The 23584-nt window shown below is 39.1% G+C and overlaps 1 long non-coding RNA gene across 1 annotated transcript in view; it reads left to right on the top strand.

The window, feature by feature from the left end:
• LOC136317486 (uncharacterized) overlaps positions 1-23584 on the top strand; it is a 31585-nt gene that overhangs the window by 3001 nt on the left and 5000 nt on the right. The window contains exon 2 of the long non-coding RNA XR_010727877.1: positions 14279-14420. This is a non-coding gene — a long non-coding RNA (uncharacterized lncRNA). The remainder of the gene's footprint in view (positions 1-14278; positions 14421-23584) is intronic.

Genomic DNA, 23584 nt, shown 5'->3' with positions numbered 1-23584 from the left:
TAGGCACTTCTCCTATGTGCCCTGATGGGGAATCAAACCTGGGACATCCACACACTGGTCTGTTGCTCTACCACTGAGCCAACTGGCCAGGGCTTAGACCTGGATTCTAATCTTGGTTTTACCATTACATACCTGTGTGATACTAAGTAAGTTATTTTCCCTCTCTGAACTTGAAGGGTTTTTTTTTTAATCTGCAAAATGGAATTAATACCAACTTCACAGAGTTATTAAACACCATACTGAGGAGTATAGGCTTTATTTTAGATATACAAGAGAACCACTGAAGATTTATGAGTAGGAGACTAACATCAGATATCCATTTTAGAAAGAAAACTGGCAACACTGTATAAAGATGCTCTCTTGGAAAGATAAGAGGTAAAGAAACTAAGCAATAACCTGGGTTAAAAAATGTTGATGATCTAAAATAAAACAGTCACTGTGATGACAAAGAGATGGTTCTGTGAACCTCTGTTATGGTAGACGTGACAGAACAGATTTGAGTAGTAAGGGGGAAAGAAGCAAAGGTGATGCTGACATTTCTTGCTTGGTGAAGGAAAGAACAATAGTGGTGCTAATTGAGATAGGGAATTAAGAGTCAAATCAGGTTGGAAGTCCCTGTGGCTTCCTGTCTCTTTTTCTTTTCCTTTTTTTAATTTTCAATTACATTTGATATTCAATATTATTTCATATTAGTTTGAAATTTACAGCATAGTGGTTAGACATTTATATACTTTACAAAGTGATTCCCCCCAATAAATCTAGTACCCACCTGGCGCCATACATGGTTATTATGACATTATTGACTATATTTCCTCTGCTGTACTTTACATCCCCATGACTATTTTGTAACTCTGATTTGTACTTCTTAATTCCTTCACCTTTTCCACTCAGTCCCCCCAATCCCTGTCCCATCTGGCAACCATCAGTTTGTTCTCTGTGTCTATGAGTCTGTTTGTTCATTTATTTTGTTCTTTATATTCCACATATAAGTGAATCTATACTGTATTTGTCTTTCTCTGCCTGACTTATTTCACTTAACATAGTACCTTTTGGATCCATCCACATTGTTGCAAATGGTAAGATTTCATTCTTTTTTATAGCCCAGTACTATTCCATTGTATGTATACCACATCCTGTTTATCCATTTGTCTATTGGTGAATAGTTAGATTGCTTTCATAGCTTGGCTATTGTAAATAATGCTGCAATAAACATGAGAATGTATGTATCTTTTCAAATTAGTGTTTTGGATTTCTTCAGATAAATATCCAGAGGTGAAATTGTTGGGTCATAAAGTCATTCTATTTTTAATTTTCTGAGGAACCTCCATAGTGTTTTCCATAGTGGCTACACAAATGTGCAATCCCACCAACAGTACACAAGAGCTTTCTTTTCTCCATATTTTCAACACTTGTTTTTTGTTGATTTTTTTTATTATAGTCATTCTGACAGGTGTGAGATGATATTTCATTGTGGTTTTAATTTGCATTTTTCTAATATTGGTAATGTTGAGCATCTCTTCATATGCCTATTGGCCATCTGTATATCCTCTTTGGGGAAATGTCTATTCAGGTCCTTTGCCCATTTTTTAATTGGATTGTTTTGGAGGGGGTGCTAAGTTGTATAAGTTCTTTATAAACTTTGACTATTAACCCCATATTGGATGTATTTTTGGTGAATAACTTGTCTCACTCAGTAGGCTGTCTTTTTATTTTTTACTTAATTAAATTTATGTATTTGTTTATTTATTTATTTTAGTGTCTATGTGCAAGAGAGACAAAGAAACAAAAAGGGAGAGAGATGAGAAGCATCAACTCATAGTTGCAGCACTTTAGTTGTTCGTTGATTGTTTCTCATACATGTCTTAACAAAGGTAGGGCATGGGCCCAGGCCAAGCCAGCAATTCCTTGCTCAAACCAGAGACCTTGGACTCAAGCCAGCAACCTTGAGCTTCAAGCCAGTGACCCCATGCTCAAGCCGGCAAGCCTATGCTCAAGCCGAATAAATTTGTGCTCAAGCCAACAACCTCAAGGTTTCAAACCTGGGACCTCAGTGTCCCAGCTTGATGCTCTATCCACTGCACCACCAGTGGTCAGGCTGTCTTTTCATTTTATTGAGAGTTTTCTTTGGTGTGCAAAGACTTTTTATTTTGATGTAGTTCCATTTATTTTTTTCTTTTATTTCCCTTGCCTGAAGATATATATCAACAACTATTACTAAGAGTAATGTCAGAGAGTTTTCTTCCTATGTTTTCCTCTAGGTGATAAAAGTAGATAGGGGTAGAATCTTGAGATAAATGAAGTTTTCTCAACAAATTTCTCAACCAGACTTGATCAACAACCATCATCAATATTAACAAATCTTTACAGAGCACCTACTGTGTATAGACTCATTCAACTTGGCTCATATTTGTGACAAGTAAGTGAGGTATGGACCTTGTAAGCACTTTAAATTATTTTACTTGTCTGACAATAGATCTTGGGAAAAACCAGTGGAAATCTCTGGTTATACTGCAAGTGAAAGAATGTGTTTTTTTTCTGTCTCTAAGAGAAATTAGTCCACAATAGAATAATTATAGCTATTTATGTCCCTGATTACTCATACTAGTCGGTGAAACAGAGTAGTGGTTCCCTAATGTGGTTGCACATCAGACTCACCTGGAGACTTTTGTAGAAGTGCTGACTTCTGGGTCCCACTTCGCACTTGCTAAATCAGGATATCTGGTGGTAGGAGCCAGGAATACAGTTCTTAAAAAGCTTCTAGTGATACTGATGTACCACTAGATTTGTAAATTACTACAGCAAAACAATGACCCAAAATTTGGATCTCAGAAACTAGTACAATTTCTCCCAAAACTTTGGGAACCAACATAAAAATGTCAATTTTTAATGTTGCCATATGAAGACATTGTCAAATATTATTAATGAAATGATATTTTAACATTGAAATATAAAAATCTAGAAAGAACATAGTCTTTTAATAAGAAAAGTGTTTTTTAAAATTGTTTTCCAATTACAGTTACATTCAGTGTTATTTTGTATTAAGAAAAGTCTTCCTTAAGAAAGATCAGTTGGGTTACCAGAGGAAGAGGGCGTGGGGGAAAGTAAAGAGGGACAAATATGTGGTGACAGAAAATGATTTTACTTTGGGTGATGGGCATAGAATGCAATCAACAGTTCAAATGCTACAGAGATGTTCACCTGAAACCTATATGTTCTTATGGACAAATGTCACCCCATTAAATTTAACTTCTAAATAAAAAAAAAAAAAGATTAGTTGGCAACAATTTTTCCCATGTGTCAGTAGACTGATAAAAATGTCACAAACTGCCTGACCTGTGGTGGCACAGTGGATAAAGCATTGACCTGGAAGTGCTGAGGTCACCGGTTCGAAACCCTGGGCTTGCCTGGTCAAGGCACATATGGGAGTTGATGCTTCCTGTTCCTCCCCCCCTTCTCTCTCTCTATCTCTCTCTCTCCTTTCTAAAATGAATAAATAAAATAAAAAATAAATAAAATCCAAGTCTTAAACTCTTAAAAAAATTGTATCTTTAAAAAAAAAAAGTCACAAACTGTCATGGGTCTGCAGATTAGCCCTTGGGACTCATTGAATTGGAAGGCCAAAGGCACTTCCTTGCTATGGGACTCTGCTATTCTCCAACAGAGTTTTCTGGCTAAAGTGTAACCCAGTAGGTCATTATCATTATCCCTCTGCCCTGTACTTAAATCAACCTAACTACTTGAGAATGAATGATGCATTGAGAGTTTTTTCAAGAAGGTGAGTACAAATATTTCTCTCCTTTATTCACTTTTATTTATTCATCTCTATGAGGGTAACTAAAGGGTTCTGATGACACAGCATCACCTTAGATCCAAGAGCCAAATGGGATTGATTGTAAAAAAGGAGCCAGGATACTATAGTAGTGGTAAAAGAAGTCCAAAGGCAGAGAAAACATTGTTTGTATTGTCCATAATCATGAAAGAGTACTGATGAGAACCCATATTACTGGGAAATAGGTTTGAATGTTGATACATTTCTAATGGCCAAAGTGGAGGTATGGAAGGGAAAAGCTATTGGATGTAGTCAGATTTCAGCTTGAGCCAGCAGGCTATTCATAATAATAGTGCATTAAAAACAAATCAATCGGCCTTATTCATGGAGCCTGCTTTCTGAATGCCAAGAAATGAATTCTGCTCAATATTTGGTCTATTATTAGAGCAGACAAAGAAGGGGAAAGATGACAGAAGCAGCAGGAGCATTATAGAAAAGAATGTGAAAAGAAATCCTTAAGCCTCTGAAGGATAGCACAGAACAGCAGAGCTTGAAGTGTGAGGAAGGATGAAATGGATTTGTTTCATGATCATATCCAAGAGAGAAATGGAATGGGATTTTTAAGCCTATTATTCATTTATTTTTTTATTCATTCAAGAGATTTTCATTGACAACCTACTATGTGCTAAACATAGTGCTAGATCCTTTCTAAAAAGTTTCCTGCCCTGAGAAGTGGAACTTCTGTAAAGCTGGAACAGAAGTGTCTCAGTTGTATGGTTACAATGCAGTGTAAGAATGAGTCTTGTCCTTGTTAAATCTCAGTTTCCTTCTCATAGACTGTGGCTTCCTTGAGCATAGGGTAAGCATTATTTATTTTTGTATCCTTAGCATTAGAAACAATTCCTGATGCAAAGAAGGTACTCTAAATACATACACACAAAATACATACATACATACATACATACATACATACATTTAGCTACTTGATGTAACAATGCCTGTGAACAATACAGATGAGGCTCATCTTTCATATTTCTTGTGAAGATTAGAAATAAAATTTAGAAAACACCAGTCATGCAATAAGTGCTGAATAAATTATAACAGCAAGATTGTTTGAGGATTGCTTTCATTGAAAAAGAAAAAAACAACCTAATTCTTTGGCGTTGGGTTAGTTCCAAAATCTAGAACATAAAATGTCAGAGCTGGAAGGGACCTTCTACAAAGTCCAGTGTCCTCATTTTACAGGTGGGAAATGGAAACTTAAAAAGAGAAAATAATTTACTTAAAGTGACATCTAAATTATCTAAGCTTTTTCTTTTAATTACCCCGAATCTATATGGAAGGCAATATGATATACATATATATAATGTAGGGGCATCATTTTATAATCGACACAGAGGAAAACTAAATCATTTGCCCAAGGACCTATGAATCATAGTCTGGCTTGAGTCTGTGATTTTCACTACTATGCATCTAACACAGTACTTATGAAATTATATTAAAATTTCCCATTGAACATGTGTCTCCACTAAAACCAAAGCTCTTTGAGGGCAGAAATTGTATTACTTCAACTGTGGATAGATACTCATTCACTTAAATATTTATTGAGCTACTATTATAATTATACATCAGGAGTTGTTTGCCCTAAAAAAGAGCAGGCCATATCTTTGAAGCCAGATTATCATCTAGCTCTGAGGTGCTGTTGATGTTTGTTTTCTTTTTGTCATTTCCTTCCATTTTCTACTGTGTTAAACATTTTAGCTTAGTCTCATCTGTTCTAATGGGCATAAATAAGGTTCTGTGCCCATGCTTCATTCAGGCTGTAAAAGCAGAATAATCAGTGAGAAACATCAGGGGGAAAGTAAATGTCAGAGACGTGATGAAATCTAGGAGTTCCTCACCACACAGAGAGGCTTCTTTCATTAAAGACCTTGGGGTATTACATTTGGTAGATTTTTTTGCTTTGTTTTGTTCAGTGTAGGAAGTGTTCTGGCCTTATAATATCCTTGGCCTGCCCCCTCTCATTTGTCTTTCTAAGAACTCACAGTCTAGCTAAAAAGATAAGTCATATACATCCAGAAAGAAACTCCTCTGGTACCAGGTAAATGGTAGAAATACTAACTGTTGTAGAGACCAAAGGAAAACAAGGTGAGGGTGGAATGGAGGTGGGGTCGAGGAAGATTCAGGATAGCATAGGGAAGGCTGGAAGTAGACATTGTGTGCCTACATTCTCAAACATTGCCTGGTTCACCTCTTTGGGTGTGACTTCTCAGACTGGTTACCTTGGAAGATAGCCAAGGTCTTACCTCCTTTAGGACCCTAAGACCCTTGCACAGGAAGTTTCTAGAGAGTAAGAAACAGAAATATGAAGCAGTGGCAGGCATTAGGGCCATAATCAGGTACCAGCCCCTGAATTAGAGGCAAGTAACTGATGTGCTCTGGCTCAGGGGTCAAGTTCCAAATCCAACTTGCTGACCTTGCAGATAAAGAAAGCCAGTTAAAGGGCAGGAGAAATCATTCAAATGGAGCAGAGGCAAAGGAGTTGGGTAGAGAGTAAAGACAAAGAGTAGCAGTTTATTTTTCTCCTTCAGTATGTACAGAATTCCTTCTGTGCCTGATTAAACTCAGTTTTCGCAAAGCCTCTCTATGGATGGAGGAAGAGACAAAGGAAAAGTAATATTCTTTGCTGAAACTTTCTGAGACCTATAACTGTTAATCCACTTACCCCACATCATGTTGTGAGTAGAACCAGAACCCTTGTTTCTTAGCTCCTAACTATCAGACATTTCTCTGCACCACACTACCTCCTTTATGTCATCCAACTGCTTAAAAATCTGAGATGACTCCTCATTACCTAAAAGGGAAAGTCCAAACTCCTGAGTTGCTACACTGGGCTCCTTATTATCTGTACCCTGTTCAACTCTCCAATTGGTTCCTGAGCCTTTTCCCACAAAGAAGCACAGAGCTCCTCTTTCTTACCTTATTGCCCCCAAATGCCCTTGTCTCCTTTTTCTCAGCTCTTCCCCCTCACCAAATTGAAAGAATTTTACCACCTGTAATACCCACCACTGGATTCTCCTATTAACATTTTACTATCTGCTTTATCACATATCTGTCCATCTATCTAACTCTCCCTCCTTTGATTCATCAATCCATCTTATTTTTGATGCATTTCAAAGCAAATTGAAGATGTTAGTGCACTTCTTTCTCCCAATACTTCTGAATGTATATTATTAACTAGAGTTTAATTTTTTGGAGATTCTTTTTCTTTTGAGGTCAAAATTGCATACAGTAAATTATATAAATCTTAAAGGAAAATTTACTGAGTTTTAACAAATGCACATCTTCTGTAACCCAAACCCCTATCAAGATATTAGAATATTACCATCAATCCAGAATTTTCCCTAAAGCCCTTTGTCAGTTAATCCCACTCCCACTACATCCTTGAGAGAATCACCATTGATTAGTTGGGTCTTTTCTAGAGATTTGTATAAATGAAATAATATACCATATGTAGCCTTTTCAGTATGGCATTTTTCACAGCATAACACTTTTGAAACTCAGCTGTGTTGTACTTGATAGTATCCCATTGTATTTGTATTGTATTCACCAGTTGATGGGCATGTGGATTGTTTATAGTTTGGGGCTATTATGAATAAAGCTGCTATGAACATTTGTATATGTCTTTTCCTGGGCATATTTTCATTTTGGGGAGGTAGATACCTAGAAGTAGAACTGTTAGGTCATACAGTAAGATGTATATTTCACTATATAAGAAACTGCCAAAACTGTGTCAAAAGAAGTTCTCTTTGCACTCCAGCAGAATAAGAATTCCAGTTATTCCATATCCTCACCAAGAATTGGTATTTTAATTTTTTTTAGTTTAGTCATTCTAGTGGATGTATAGTGGTTTTATCTTGCAATTCACTGATGACTAATGATACTGAAGGGTTTTTTTTTTGTGTGTGTTCCTATTACCTATTCATACATCTTCTTTTGTAAACTATTTAAGTGTTTTATACATTTTTAAATTAGGTTGTTCATTTTTTATTATTGAGTTGTTGGAGTTCTTTACATATCCTAGATACCAGTCTTTTGTCAGAGATATGATTTGAAAAAATTTGTCCCAGTCTACAGTTTGCTTATCATTTTCTTGAAATGTTTTTTTGATGAGCAGATATTTTAAATTTTGATAAAGTCTAATTTAGTTTCTTTTTTCTTTTCTTGTTTCAGTATTGCTCTCAGCAATCTGTTTAAGAAATCTTTGGCTACTCCCAAGTCATACTCTCCTATGGTTTTTGCTAAAAGCTTTATAATTTCAGATTTTACATGTAGACTTACGATCTTTACCAAATTAATTTTTTGTGTGTGGTTTAAGAGAAAGGTTGAGGTTCATTTTTTAATATGAATATTCAATTCTTATTCATCTTCTTCTTCTGTGTGTGTGTGTGTATTTTTCTGAAGCGAGAAGCAGGGAGGTAGAGAGACAGACTCCCACATGTGCCTGACCAGGATCAACCTGGAAAGCCCACTAGGGGGCAATGCTCTGTCCATCTGGGGCATTGCTCTGTTGCAACCAGAGCCATTCTAGCACCTCAGGTGGAGGCCACAGAGCCATCCTCAGCACCTGGGCCAACTTTGCTCCAATGGAGCCTTCACTGTGGGAGGGGAAGAGAGAGACAGAGAGAAAGGAGAGGGGGAAGGGTAGAGAAGCAGAAGGGCGCTTCTCCTGAGTGCCCTGGCCAGGAATTGAACTCGGTCAACTATTCTTCTAATATTTGTTGAAAAGACTTCCATTTCCTGCATTGGATTGCTTTGGTTTCTTTTTGTTTGTTTGTTTGTTTGTTTTTTGGTTTGTTTTTTTTCATTTTTCTGAAGCTGGAAACAGGGAGAGACAGTCAGACAGACTCCCGCATGCGCCCGACCGGGATCCACCTGGCACGCCCACCAGGGGGCGACGCTCTGCCCACCAGGGGGCGATGCTCTGCCCATCCTGGGCGTCGCCATGTTGCGACCAGAGCCACTCTAGCGCCTGAAGCAGAGGCCACAGAGCCATCCCCAGCGCCCGGGCCATCTTTGCTCCAATGGAGCCTTGGCTGCGGGAGGGGAAGAGCGAGACAGAGAGGAAAGCGCGGCGGAGGGGTGGAGAAGCAAATGGGTGCTTCTCCTGTGTGCCCTGGCCGGGAATCGAACCCGGGTCCTCCGCACGCTAGGCCGACGCTCTACCGCTGAGCCAACCGGCCAGGGCCAGATTGCTTTGGTTTCTTATCCTTCCTGTCTTATTTAGAAAAGTGGATATGTAAAGCTCATTGAATTTTCACAAATGGAACACTCTAATTTAACCAGCGCCATATCTCAGCAACCATATTATTATACCAGCATCCCAGAAATCCCCTTTGTGCTGACTTATAGTTACAACCTTTCCTTCTGCTACAGCTGTAGACACTATCCTGATGTCTAATAGCATAGATTAATTTTGACCATTTTTATACTTTATATAAATGAATAATATATTGTATAATCTTTTGTGTCTGGCTTCTTTCTCAATATTATGTTTATGAGAGTCATTCATGTTGTATATAGCAATAGTTTATTCATATTCATAGCTGCATATTATTTTATTCTATGAATATACTACATGGACATGGACATTTGGGTTGTTTCCAGTGTTTAGCTATAAAGAATGGTGCTGCTATAAACATTTCTTTTGTTGCACATGTCTATGCATTTCTGTTAGATGTATACTTAGAAATAGGAACTACTAGGTCATAAAGCATGCATAGCTTCATACTTTGCCAGTCTTGTGAAGTGATTATTTCACTTTGCCTGCTCACTAATAGTTGCTCCATGTTTTTAACAACACTTAGTATTGTTTATCTTTTTCATTTTATTTATTCTGGTACAAATAACATTGCAGTTTTAATTCCATCTCCTTGATTAAAAGGTTGAGTACCTTTTCATATGTTTATTAAACATTTATTTATCCTCTTGGAATTGTCATCTTATTACTTGTGTCCATTTAAGTAGATGAATTACCTCCTTTTTTCCTTATTAAAAATCTATTTTATCTTCAAAGTCCAGCTTAAATGTCATCTCTTTGATGAAGTTTGTTTCATACCCTAAGCTATATAAGTGAATTCTCATAGCACTTTGTACTCCATTATAAATTTCACTTTTACTGGGCATTTATTTTCATCCATTACTGAGTTAAGCTATTTGTTAGAGCAACTCCAGCTTCGTGTCATGAGACCTATCTTGATGTAAATTACCTCCCTCACTAAGTTGGTAGCTCTTCAAAGGCAGAAATCCCACCTTATTTAATTCTGTAAACCATGCTCCATTCATTACTGCCACACTTACAAAATGATAAGCATATGGTGTATATTTAATATACATTTATTTGATGAATTAAATGCTTTTTGTTGAATGCATAACATATATTACTTTAGATCTGCATAGAGCAAATTATATTGTTGAATTAATGTTAAGACAGACTTTGTATAGGAAGGATTAAATCAAGTCAATGAAAATTCTTCCATAGTCCTGAGGCTCAGACCCTGGATTCATTTTCTGAGGCTGGAAGGACAAAGGCCGTTTTTCTTTAGTCTCTGCCATGTTCCTAAAATGTCAGCTCCATGGAGACAGAAATTTTTATTTCTAGTATCTAGAAAAGTGCTCAATGCATAGTAGATGTTTAATAATTGGTTTTCAATTGAATAAGAAACTCAATAAAGTGGCCTGAGCTTCCAGTTTTTTTCCCCCATTTTTCTCTAATATTTAAAATGCTTTATTAGTGGATACTTTCTTCAAGTTATTCTCTTTCAAAATACCAGTCCCAGAGACATTTTACTCAGTTAATTTTACATGTAAATTGTGATTGGCTCTTTACAATACAATTTCATATTCCCTTTCAACTGTACAGCAATTTTCTGAGGTGGGCATGTCTGAGATTATCATGCCCGTTGTGCAAAGGGAAAATTAAAGCTCGGGTAGGTGAAATTAATATCTTCCAAGTTACTCAGCTAAAAAGTGGGGGGGGGGGAAACCCTAACCCTAAGTATTTTCTTCTCCAACCAGAAATTTTTTCATCACAAATGAATTTATCATATTGGTAAGTATAGGGGTACTTGAGAGACCTAGAGATTTAAATGTACTTAGAAGGATCCAAGTAGAAAACTACAAACAGGGAGAAGGATCCTGTAAGGGACATGTGGGGAGAGACTGTTGAAGATGAGTATGGTGCTGTGAGCAGTCTTCCTCCTCCTTAATCATTGCCTCAAGAACCCCAGTTTTAGCAGGAAGGTCAATCCTGGTACCTACATCAGTGAAACTCCCTCAGGCTAAACACTTTCTTGGCTAAGAAGAATACAATCCAGGCAATACTTGTGAAAGAAAGAGTATTTTAGGGCTCTTTCCTATTAGAAGATTTAGTTTTAAGGGTTAGGAGATTTTAAGGGGAATATTGGGAGGTAAATGGATGGTGGTAAAAGTAGTACTCAGGGCCTTGCCAGCAAATCAGCAACAAAATCCTTATGTTCAGATTTCTCGGGAAGTACCACATGTATGAAGGGGCAGGAGTAGTTCCCCAGCCAAATAGAGCTACCAGAGTCAGATAATACTAGTCAGTTATAGACCCATTTTCAACACTTCCTTTTGAAATGCCTCATGAACAAGTTTGGACAGGGAAGGAGGTCAAGAGAAGCCACAGTCCAGAGCTCAGATTTCTTGGAGTTGAGTTTCCAGCCACATTCATTTTGCTCATTCTCATTTAAAGGGTGGGTTCTGTGTCTGCATATGAGATGAAGAAGCAGGGGACTTGGGGTGGTGAACACAATACAATATGCAGATGATGTGTTATGAAATTGTGTACTTTAAACCTGTATAATTTTGTTAGCCAATGTCACCCCAGTAAAGTCAATAATTAAAAAAAAAATAAGAAGGGAAAGGAAGGGAGACAGGTGGAAAATATCAGTGATTTTTTTAAAAAGCAAAGAAACGTATGCCGATAGCCCAGCCATTAGATTGCTTACCTCATAATTTGAAGGGTATTAAACACTTATCAGTCCCTATGATTAAGAGAAGAGAAAATTGAGTCTTTGAAATAAGGCTGCTGAACTTGTATAGGACAGGGCTTGTGCTCACTCTCCAACCCCCTTCACTCCCATTAAACCTTCCTCTGTGCTCTTGCAGCACTCTGCTCTGCATCCCAGCACTCTAATCAGTTGTTTATTGACCTGTTTCACCTGCTAGAATACGAGCTCCTTTTTGTGCCTTTAGGCACATGATAGGTACTCTATAATTGCACACTGCATGTATAAAAATTATGCCATCCTTTGGAAGATGGGGCCTCACAGGTACTTGGCCCAGAGAGTGTACCTCCCAATTGCCTTGGCTTTCCTGAGACACAACTTCTGTACCAGTCCCAATTCAGTAAGCAAATAGTTTTTTTCTTTTTCCCTGCATTCTTTCCTTCCTTTTCCCCTTCTTATAATAGAGTCTAGATGGTGGAGGGACTTCCTAATGCCCTTGGAATCTGGTACAATGAAAAGGACTTAGTAGACTTGGGTTAAAGTCTCAGTTCTGTCACTGTCAGTGAGTGACCTTGGGTTAGCCCCTTATCTCTTCTAGATCTCTTGGTGTCTTTACCTGAGAATAGAATAAACTAGAATAAGTATTGTCACAACCTTGCTCTTTGTTGTTATTTTCCAAAGTATAATACAAGCACATGAGACTATTTTAGGTGTTACCACAAAGAAATGTTAAGTCTCAATATCTGTGGTTGTATTTTAATATGAATTAGAAAAAAATGCTCAGGGCATTAAATCTATGATAGTACATAAGATGAGGCTGAATTTACGTAAGAAAAAAGTGAGCCAATTTAAAAAACATTAAATAAATATTAGAATATTGACTGGCAGATATAATAAAAATGCTATAGATGCTCTGGATGAGACTGAAAGTTGGACAACACTGTCCTAGAATTCTGAGACATCTTTACAAGGCAAAGTTGGGCCCAGGGCCTCCCACATTCAACCATCACCACTATCCTTTAACCAAAAGAGTTGTACCTTTAATTTGAATAAAGAAAAAAAAACACAGAAAATCCCAAACCATGGCCCAGGTAATCCCCAAAGGCCTTCCCAGTACTGATATTCTAGATTCTAAGTCGTAATAGCCAGATTGGATGTTCTGACCTGAGCGGTAACTTGATGACTATGTCTAAGTCAGATGATTTAAGAAGCTGCCCACTCCTCCTGCAGTTCAGGATCCAGGGCAAAGTTATGGGAAGAAATTTGGAAGCTACCATCCATCCAAGTTATTGGGTAGTGGGGGCAGGGGGACACTAATTGTCTGTAAAGTCCAGCTCCCCCCTAGTGGTCATAGACTTCAATGTGTATGAATAGAGAGTTCCTTTTGGTCTGAATGGGCATCTGTTCAGAGCAGCCGGTTCCAGAGCACATTGGTTTTTAACAAGCCCCAAAGACTGTGGATTAGGGAGAATTGAAGTGAGGATAAATCTGAGAAGTCTTTATAGGCAATATACCTTCTTTAGCCCAAGAGCAGACTGATAGGAAAAAACCTCAATAAATCCTGAGCTAACCCAAAAGTTGGACCAATTTGCTTGACTACCAAGTCCCTCTCAAGACGGGTCTATTGGTGGTTGAACAGGCTCATCTTCTCATCCTGATGTGTAGTCTCAAAAGCAGCTTCCCAATCAAAGAACCACTTGCTACTTAAGCAGCACCAAAAGAGAGCTGGGAAAGATTTAACACCTTGCCCCATAATTTTCATCAGTTCTCACATATACATGATATTGATAATTGGTGTTTTCTCAAATTTGTGCAATGTGCTTGCAAACACAGTTTGAAGAGATGTCCTCCCAGACTTCTCCTTTAACCAGTCCTTTCTGCAACCCTTAAAAAATGCCTATTTGGAAATTCTGGAGACACTTCAGCCTTCAGGTTACATGTAACACTCATAGCTGTTTATTCTGACAAGCATAATGGTTTAAATAAATCACTGAAAATGATGGAGTAAGGAACTTCAGGAAAACCACCTTCCCAAAAAGCAACTAATGAGCTAGAAGAACTGTCAGAATCGGCTTTGGAAAAAGTCTGGAATCTAGTAAAAAACTTAAAACAGCAAAGGTACTTATACCACCAAGATTTGGCAAAGAAAGATGTCACTTTGTGTAAGAGAGTGCTGCGCTGTGGTGTTTTAAATCATTCACTTACCATACCTACACCCCAGATCAAAAGCAGCTGTGAAGACAGGACCTGACACAACTGGTACAAGTTGCTAGTGTCAAAGGGAACAATATTGACCTTACTCTTTTTTCTGTGTGTGTGACAGAGACAGAGAGAGAGAAAGAGAGAGAGAGAGAGAGAGAGAGAGAGAGAGAGAGAGAGAGTCAGGAAGGGAAAGAGATGAGAAGCATCAATTCTTCGTTGCAGCACCTCAGTTGTTCCTTGATTGTTTTCTCATATGTGTCTTGACTGGGAACTGCAGCAGACCGAGTGACACCTTGCTCAAGCCAGAGACCCTGGGCTCAAGCCAGCAGCCTTGGACTTCAAACCACTGACCTTGGGCTCAAGCCAGCGACCATGTCTATGATCCCATGCTCAAGCCAGCCACCCTGCACTCAAACCAGGTGAGCCCTTGCTCAAGCCGGCGATGTCGGGGTTTTGAACCTGGGTCCTCCGTGTCCCAGTCTGATGCTGTATCCACTGTACCACCACCTAGTCAAGCTGGACTTTACTCTTAAAGAATTGTGTTAAGGGTCTCAATATTGCCTGGAGGCACCTTCAAGAACTGCCACAAAGTTTTATTTTTTTATTTTATTTTGAAATTAAATTTAATGAGGTGAAATTTAATGATCAATAAGAGTACATAGGTTTCAGGTGAATATCTCTATAACATTTGAACTGTTGATTGTGTTGTGTGCCCATCACCCAAAGTCAAGTCATTTTCCATCACCTTATATTTGTCCTTCTTTATGCCCCTCCCCCACTCCCTCCCCAGGTAACCATTTTACTTTTATCTATGTCCATGAGTCTCAGTTTTATATCCCACCTATGTGGGATATATATTTGTCCCTCTTTGCTCTTCTCCCACCTTCCCCCTTTTTGATGGGTGCTTGACTCAGTGTGTTCACAGGGCTCAGGTGGCTTTCAGTGAGGCTATGCTGAAAGCATTTAAAGACACAGGTATTGATCATAGCAGCCTAGAGCCCTGTTTGGCAAACTGCGGCTTGCGAGCCACATGAGACTCTTTGGCCCCTTGAGTGTGGCTCTTCCACAAAATACCACATGCGGGCGCTACTTCAATAAGGAATGTACCTACCTATATAGTTTAAGTTTAAAAAATTTGGCTCTCCAAAGAAATTTCAACCATTGTACTGTTGATATTTAGCTCTGTTGACTAATGAGTTTGCCGACCATTGGCCTAGGGCATGGGATAACACTTGAGATAAGTAGTAGACAGACCTAGAAGCCTGGGAGGGAAGAAACTGGCAAGGGAATATGTGTGGTTATAAAGGCTTTATAAAACTTCCATGTATACTGAGCAATCAAGAAACCCATGTGCTTAAACAAGAAAGGGTACATGTTTCTAAAAGGATGAGAAGATCCTAAGCTTTTACCTCTACCTGATCTTCAGGCTTGACACATATAGAAAATGAAAATTAACGCAGAGTTGTAAATGACCTAGCTAAGCATTATGAGTGCCCCAACTCAGAACTAATGAGCAGAGATTGAGTTAGTATTTTTTCCTTCTCTTCCTTCCTTCCTTCCTCCCTCCTTCCCTCCCTCCCTCCCTCCCTCCCTCCCTCCCTTCCTTCCTTCCTTCCTTCCTTCCTTCCTTCCTTCCTTCCTTCCTTCCTTCCTTCTTCCTTTCTTCTTCCTTCATTTCTTTCTTTATTTTTCTTTCTTTCTCTCTTTCTTTTGAATGTTTTGCTCCAGGCATTTAAGGTAACCGTCAAAACACCAACTGACCATTAAGCTAACAGAACAGAGATTTCAGTGAGCACTCACAACAAAGAATGCATAATTCATAATGGCAGTTTAATGAAGTCAGTACACAAGCAAACAACCCACAATAAGCAGCAGAAATGAACCCTGGAGAAGAGGTAGAATCTGGTTTCCAGAGCTGTCTCATTATAATATTAAATTTTTTCAGTTTTTTTAAAAAAATATGAGGCATACAAAAACCCCAGAAAATGTGGTCCATTTATAGGGGAAAATAGAAATTAATAAAATTGTCCACAAAGAAGCTCAGGCAGTGGATTAACTAGACAAAGACTTTAAATTTATAGTCTTAATATGCTCAAAAAGATAAATAAAACCATGAACAAAGAACTAAAAGAAAGCAGAGAATAATACTTATACAAATAGAGTATCAGGAAAGACATAGAGAAGTTATAAAAAGGAACCATATAAAAATTTTAGAGCCAAAAAGTACAATCACTGAGATGAAAGAAATCACTAGAATGGTTCAACAGCAAATTTAAGCATGTATAAAAAAGAATCAGTGAAATTGATGACAGGTCAATTTAGATATTCTAGTCTAGAGAATAGAAAGAGAAGAAAATGAAGAAAAATAGGCCCTAAGAGACCTGTGGTCAAAAGTATTAATATGCACATAATGGGATTCTCAAAAGTAGAGAAGAGAGAAGGGAGCAGAAAGAATATTTGAAAATATAATGACCATAAACTTCTCAAATTTAAGGAATGACATGAATCTATACATCCAAAAAGCTTAACCAATTCCAAGTAAGATAAACTTAAAGAGATCCACACTAGGACAAATTATATTCAAAGTAACTAAAGCCAACAAAAAATATGTCAGCAAGAGAAAAATGACTAAACATGTGGAAGGAATCTTTAATAAGATTAACACCAAATTTCTCATGAGAAACTATGGAAACCAGATGGCAACAAGATGACATATTTAAAGTATTGAAAGAGAAAAAAGCATCAACTAAAAATTCTATTTCTAGCAAAGCTGACCTTCAAAAATGAAAGAAAAACTTCTACCTTCTGGTACAGTATGTAAGGAGCTTGGAAATTACCACTCCATCTTTTTTTATTATTATTATATATTATATATAAGTTTTTATTTTTTATTTTTTTAAGATTTTATTTTTTATTTATTTATTTTTATTTATTCATTTTTTTAGAGAGGAAAGGGAGAGACAGAGAGAGAGAGAGAGGAGAGACAGAGAGAGAGAAGGTGGGGAGGAGCTGGAAGCATCAACTCCCATATGTGCCTTGACCAGGCAAGCCCAGGGTTTCGAACCGGCGACCTCAGCATTTCCAGGTTGACGCTTTATCCACTGCGCCACCACAGGTCAGGCATTATCACTCCATCTTAACAACAACTTCAAAATTCAACAAAATCTATCACTCTTCATAGATTAATCAGAGAACCAAGGATGAAAAACAAACTGATGGCCCTTAAATTATAGAAGAAAACAGGCAGATACTGAGAATTACATTTATCAGAACAGAAACCTAAAGCAGAAGCCTCCAGGCCCTGGCCAGTGGGCTCAGTGGTGGAGTGTCGGCCCAGTGTGTGGAAGTCCTGGGTTTGATTCCCAGTCAGGGCACAGAGGAAAAGTGCCTATCTGCTTCTCCACCCTTCCCCCTCTTCTTTCTTTCTGTCTCTCTCTTCCCCTCCCACAACCAAGGCTCCATTGGAGCAAAGTTGGCCTGGGCACTGAGGATGGCTCCATGGCCTCTGCCTCAGGTGCTAGAATGGCTCTGGCCACAACGAAGCAATGGCCCAGATGGGCAGAGCAACACCCCCTGGTGGGCATGCTGGGTGGATCCCGGTCAGGAGCATGCAGGAGTCTGTCTTTCTGCCTCCTCGCTTCTCACTTCAGAAAAATACAGGAAAATAAAAAAAAGGGGGGGGAGAAAAGAAGCCTCCATAGGAACTGGTAGTGGAGTAGAAAAACCTAAACTGTAATTGATGAGTTGCTGGAGGTTCATTGTAGATATTTGAGAGTTAAAAACTCCAAGGACTCTAGTCATAAAAGTGCCCCAAATCTGTGATTTTTACCTCCAGGAGGATTTTCACCTCACAGTAAGGACTAGAGAAAGATCTTCTTTTTCTAGCAGAAGAATGGGAAAAGAAGCCATTTTGGAATATGCTCAGTGCATTCTGTTCTTCATAACAAGGCCAGTCTTCCAAACTATTTTACCAGAATGTAACTTACTAGTGTTTTATCAGAACCTACTCAACCTGGAGGAAGGGAAATACCCAACTCCAACACACTCTGACCTTCCTGACCATCATAAGGGGATCAAAAACTGAGAATCACTCATAAAGTTTGTAGCCCAGGAGCACCAGCTCACTAAAAGACTGAGACATAATTATAGATGCACAGAATGCTTCCCCTCTCTCCAAACTTTACCATCATATCAATAAAATCCAATTCATTACTTTTCTATTTACCCAGCACATTATATATGATTTTCAAAAAAATTTATGAGATAAAAAAATGGCAAATAAACACAGTTTGAAGAGAAGCCAGACAGAGGAAACATCAGAACCAGACTCTGATGCGGCAAAGATGTTAGAATTATCAGACAAGAAATTTAAAATAACTATGATTAATATGGTAAAGGTGCTATTTGGATAAAGTCAGCTTTATTTGGATAAAGTAAAGAACATGAAAGAACTATGGGTAATATAAACAAAGAGATGAAAAATCTTTAAAAAGAATAAAAAGCAATGCTAAAAAGTAAAAGCACTGTAACAGAATGAAGAAAGTATTTGAGAAAAAAAATGTCTATAGACAAATGAATGGATAAAAAAATGTTTGATTAGTATAGATACAATGAAATACTATTCAGCTTTGAATGGAAGGAAATACTGCCATTGTGACAACATGAATAAACCTGCAAAACATTACACTAAGTGAAATAAACCAGTTTCAAAAATACAAATACTGCATGATTCCACTTATATGGGGTATCTAAAATAATCAAACTCATAGAAGCAGAGAATACAATGTAGGTAGCTAGCAGCTGGAGGATGAATAAACAGAGTTGTTGTTTAAAAGGCATAAAAGTTCAGTTATGCAAGATGAATAAGTTGTAGAGATGTGCTGTACAACATAGTGTGTATAGTTAACAATACTACACTGTGCATTTGAAAAATTTGAAAAGTATGTCTCATTTTAAATGTTCTTACCACAAATAAAATGAAACAAAGAAGCACAAGGAGACTTCTGGTCAAGATGGTGGGGTAAATAAACATCCTCCCACAACCACATCAAAATTACAACTAAACTACAGAACAATCATCATTCAAAACCACCTGAAATCTAGCTGAATGGAAGTCCTACAACTACGAAATTAAAGAAGCCACATGGAGACTGGTAGGTGGGGCGGAGACAGGAATAAACTCATATCACCTACATATGGTGATTTAAAATTGGGAGGGAATGGCAAGAGAAGTGAAGGCAAAAATTAATGAATGGGACTACATCAGACTAAGAAGTTTTTGCTCAGCAAGAGAAACTGATAACAAAATAAACAGACAGCCAACTAAATGGGAAATGATATTTTCAAACAACAGCTCAGATAAGGGCCTAATATCCAAAATATACAAAGAACTCATAAAACTCAACAACAAACAAACAAAAAATCCAATAAAAAAATGGGAAGAGGACATGAACAGACACTTCTCCCAGGAAGAAATACAAATGGCCAACAGATATATGAAAAGATGCTCATCTTCATTACTTATTAGAGAAATGCAAATCAAAACGGCAATGAGATACCACCCCACACCTGTTAGATTAGCTATTATTAACAAGACAGGTAATAACAAATGTTGGAGAGGCTGTGGAGAAAAAGGAACCCTCATCCACTGTTGGTGGGAATGTAAAGTAGTACAACCATTATGGAAGAAAGTATGGTGGTTCCTCAAAAAACTGAAAATAGAACTACCTTATGACCCAGCAATCCCTCTACTGGGTATATATCCCCAAAACTCAGAAACATTGAATCGTAAAGACACATTTAGCCCCATGTTCATTGCAGCATTGTTCACAGTGGCCAGGACATAGAAACAACCAAAAGACCCGTCAATAGATGACTGGATAAAGAAGATGTGGCACATATACACTATGGAATACTACTCAGCCATAAGAAATGATGACATCGGATCATTTACAGCAAAATGGTGGGATCTTGATAACATGATACGAAGTGAAATAAGTAAATCAGAAAAAACCAGGAACTGCATTATTCCATACGTAGGTGGGACATAAAAGTGAAACTAAGAGACATTGATAAGAGTGTGGTGATTATGGGGGGAGGGGGAGAGGGAGAGGGAAAGAGGGAGGGGGAGGGGCACAAAGAAAAGTAGATAGAAGGTGACAGAGGACAATCTGACTTTGAGTGATGGGTATGCAACATAAGTGAACGACAAGATAACCTGGAGTTGTTATCTTTGAATATATGTATCTTGATTTACTGATGTCGCCCCATTAAAAATAAAATTATTAAAAATAATAATAAAATAAAATAAAATTGGGAAAGATATCTCAACTGTGGAGACCCCTCTGAGAAGCAAGAGGTCCCAGTCCCACACCAGGCCCCCCAGCCCAGAGTTTCAAACTCACAAAGAGAAGTCCCCATAACTTCTAGCTTTAAAAACCAGCAAGGAGTAAAACTGAGTGAGATGGAGGACTGCTGGAGTCCCAGGGAGCTCCTTTTAAAGGGACCATGCATGGACTTACTCAGACTCACTCCCTCCCATCTCCAGTGCTGTGGCAGCAGCTCAAAAGGAACCAGGGACATATGGGTGGAGCTGAATTGTAGGGCAACAGGTGGGGGAAGGAAGCGTTCTACCAGACAGAAGTGCTGGCAGAGGCCATTGTTCCTTTTCTGAGACACAGCCCCACAGAGCCAGCAGGTGGGTACCATATCTGAGTTTCCATCAACCTGGCTCCTGCTCCCCCATCCAGGTGATTATCTGAGACCCCGCCCCACACAACTTGCAGGCCCACTCAAGCCATTTCCAGTGACTTTTCCATACAAATGACCTCTCTTGCCTCATGCTATAAACTTTCAAAATCTCTCAAACAAGCAAGATCTGGCCTCTGTGTATCCTGTACCCCCTGCTAAGTGACCAGCACTAGTGACAGCTAGCCTTGGTTCATATCTTAGTCTGTCCTGGGCACCTCCAAATCCATCACAAGCAGCAGCCATCTGCATATTGCTCTGTAGCTTGTGCCAGGTGACACCAAGTAGGGCACAGGTGGTGGCTGACCTCACATCTCCCAGGAGGCCTCAGAGCCAGTGCACCCAAAGGACAACTTCAGACCACACTGGATTACAACCCTACCACTTCCATGAATGACACATTCAAGGAGCAGTTCTGGTGGACACCAAAGCCTCACTGAAGCAAGTCCTGCTCTGTATGATTGACTCCTACACAACAGCTCCTCTGCTGTACTCACAGCCAATTAGCCTGGGAGTCAGTCTCTTTCAGTGATGCCAACAATAATCAAGGCTCAACTACAACAGGACAGTGCATACAGCCCACACAGGACATACCCGGAGTGCCCAGCTCAAGTGACTGAAGAGGCTGTGCCACTGGGCCTTACAGGACACCTACTACACAGGCCCCTCTACCAAATCAAGAATATGTAGCAGCTCTACTTAATACACATAAACAAACATAGGGAAGCAGCCAAAATGTGGAAACAAGGAAACATGTCCCAAGTGAAAGAACAGAAAAAATTTCCAGAAAAATAACTAAATAAAATGGAAGGAAGCTATCTACCAGATACAGAGTTCAAAACACTGGTTATAAGGATACTCAAGGAACTTCAGGGAACTTAGTGAGAACTTCAAAGCATAAAAAAGTACATAGAAACTATACAAACAACCAGTCAGAAATGAAGGATACACTAATTGAAATGAAAAATAATTTACTCTGAGTCAACAGTAAACTAGATGAAACTGAGAACCAGATCAGTGATTTGGACTAGAACAAAGCAAAAACACCCAATCAGAATAGTAAAAAGAAAAAAGAATTTTAAAAAATGAAGATGGGGGATCCATGGGTTATGACACTCTCAACATATGTTTTGAGTTTACAACGCTTACTCCCATAAAAAACTTTTAAAAATTGAAGCCTGAGTGTTTCAGCTTATGCCGTTAGTGTCATACTTATGGATGACATAGGCAACTTAGTTTGGTTGCACATGGCGGAAGACTATGCAGTATAGTGTACAGTACAGTATATTTATGTCTTTTTTTTCTGTGGCTTAGTTGTGTCTTCATGTTCTAGATTATGATTTCACAACTGTGTTAGGATAGACAAATGCCTTAAGCTACTGTGTGTTTTAACTTACACCAAAATTCGAGTTACATCACTGTTGTAGGAACAGAACTGTGTTGTAACCTGAGGACCCCCTGTACTGGAAGCAACTTCTGGGGCAACTTCAAGCAAACCAGCATTTGCACCTGTAAGGCCAGCAGGCACAGCCACGGCCACTATCAGAGCAGCCCAGCCCATGCAGGTTCGCATTGGATTCGGACAGTTGGTAAAGAAACAGCGGAGCCAAAAACTGATGGGCCATAGTCTTTAATTCTAGCTTGCACCCGGCAGGCAAGTAAAAATACACACTGGGCTCCAAAAGCCATTCACATTCATTGCTCACAAAGCCACTGACTTATCCGAGTTTCCTAGAATCAAAGGTTTCTAGCTCACCAGACTTATTCACCTCTGTTCTCCATCTCCTTCCTTATCCCAAATACAAACTCTACACAAACTGGCATCTCACTCAGCACTCCACCATCTTGGCTGCTTCTCCTGGCCTCCTCCACGTGGCCTTTCTCTGCTCTCTCTTCTAATGATAATCTCAGGAACCAAGAGCGCAAATTCCCGTTCTGCCCCTATTTTATACTGTAGCTTCACAACTCTTAATCCGATATACAAAACAGGGAAGTCTCCAATACAAAGTCACTTCTCTGAGGCATGATTGGATTGTACCGCCCCACATCAAAAAGGGTGGGAAAGGCTTAATCCCAAAACCAAGCCCCAGGCTACAACGATCCTGCCTGCCCACAGAGACACACATTAATATCACCTGGGCAACGGCCTCCACATGGGCACTGGCGCCATCTTTAACAAAGTGAGCATAATACATTTTATCTGCCCAACAGCACCATTGGGGTGCCAGAAGGGGAAGAGAGACAGCAAAGAAATTGAAAACTTATTTTAAAAAATAAAGACAGGTCCTGGCTGGTTGGCTCAGTGGTAGAGCGTTGGCCTGGCTTAAGGACACCCGGTCAGGGCAAACATGAAAAGCAACAATCTGCTTCTCTTCCCCTCCCTTTCCTCCTTCTCTCTCTCTTCCTCATTCACAGCCAGTGACTCAGTTGATTTGAACATTGGCCCTGGACATTAAGGATAGCTCAGTTGATTCGAGCATCAGCCTCAGGCACTGAGGATAGCTGGGGTTGCTTTAATCATTGCTCCCAGACAGGGATCGCTAGGTGGATCCCAGTCAGGGAGATTGTGGGAGTGTCTCTCTATCTCCCCTCCTTTCACTAAAAAAGAAAAAATAGGCCCTGGCTAGTTGGCTCTGTGGTAGAACACTAGAGCGTTGACCTACTTCACCACTCTCAGCTTTGCCCTCCTCTCTCTCTCTTTCTCTTTCCTTCCTGCAGCCATAGCTTGATTGATTTCAGCATGAAGGAAGGCACTGAAGATAGCTCCGTGGGTCCTCCACCTCAGGTGCTAAAAATAGCTCATTGTGAGCATGGCCCCAGATGGACAAAGCATTGG

This window comes from Saccopteryx bilineata, chromosome X (genome assembly GCF_036850765.1).
Source record: "Saccopteryx bilineata isolate mSacBil1 chromosome X, mSacBil1_pri_phased_curated, whole genome shotgun sequence".
NCBI lineage: Eukaryota > Metazoa > Chordata > Mammalia > Chiroptera > Emballonuridae > Saccopteryx > Saccopteryx bilineata.
This window is presented reverse-complemented; position numbering and strand designations above follow the sequence as displayed.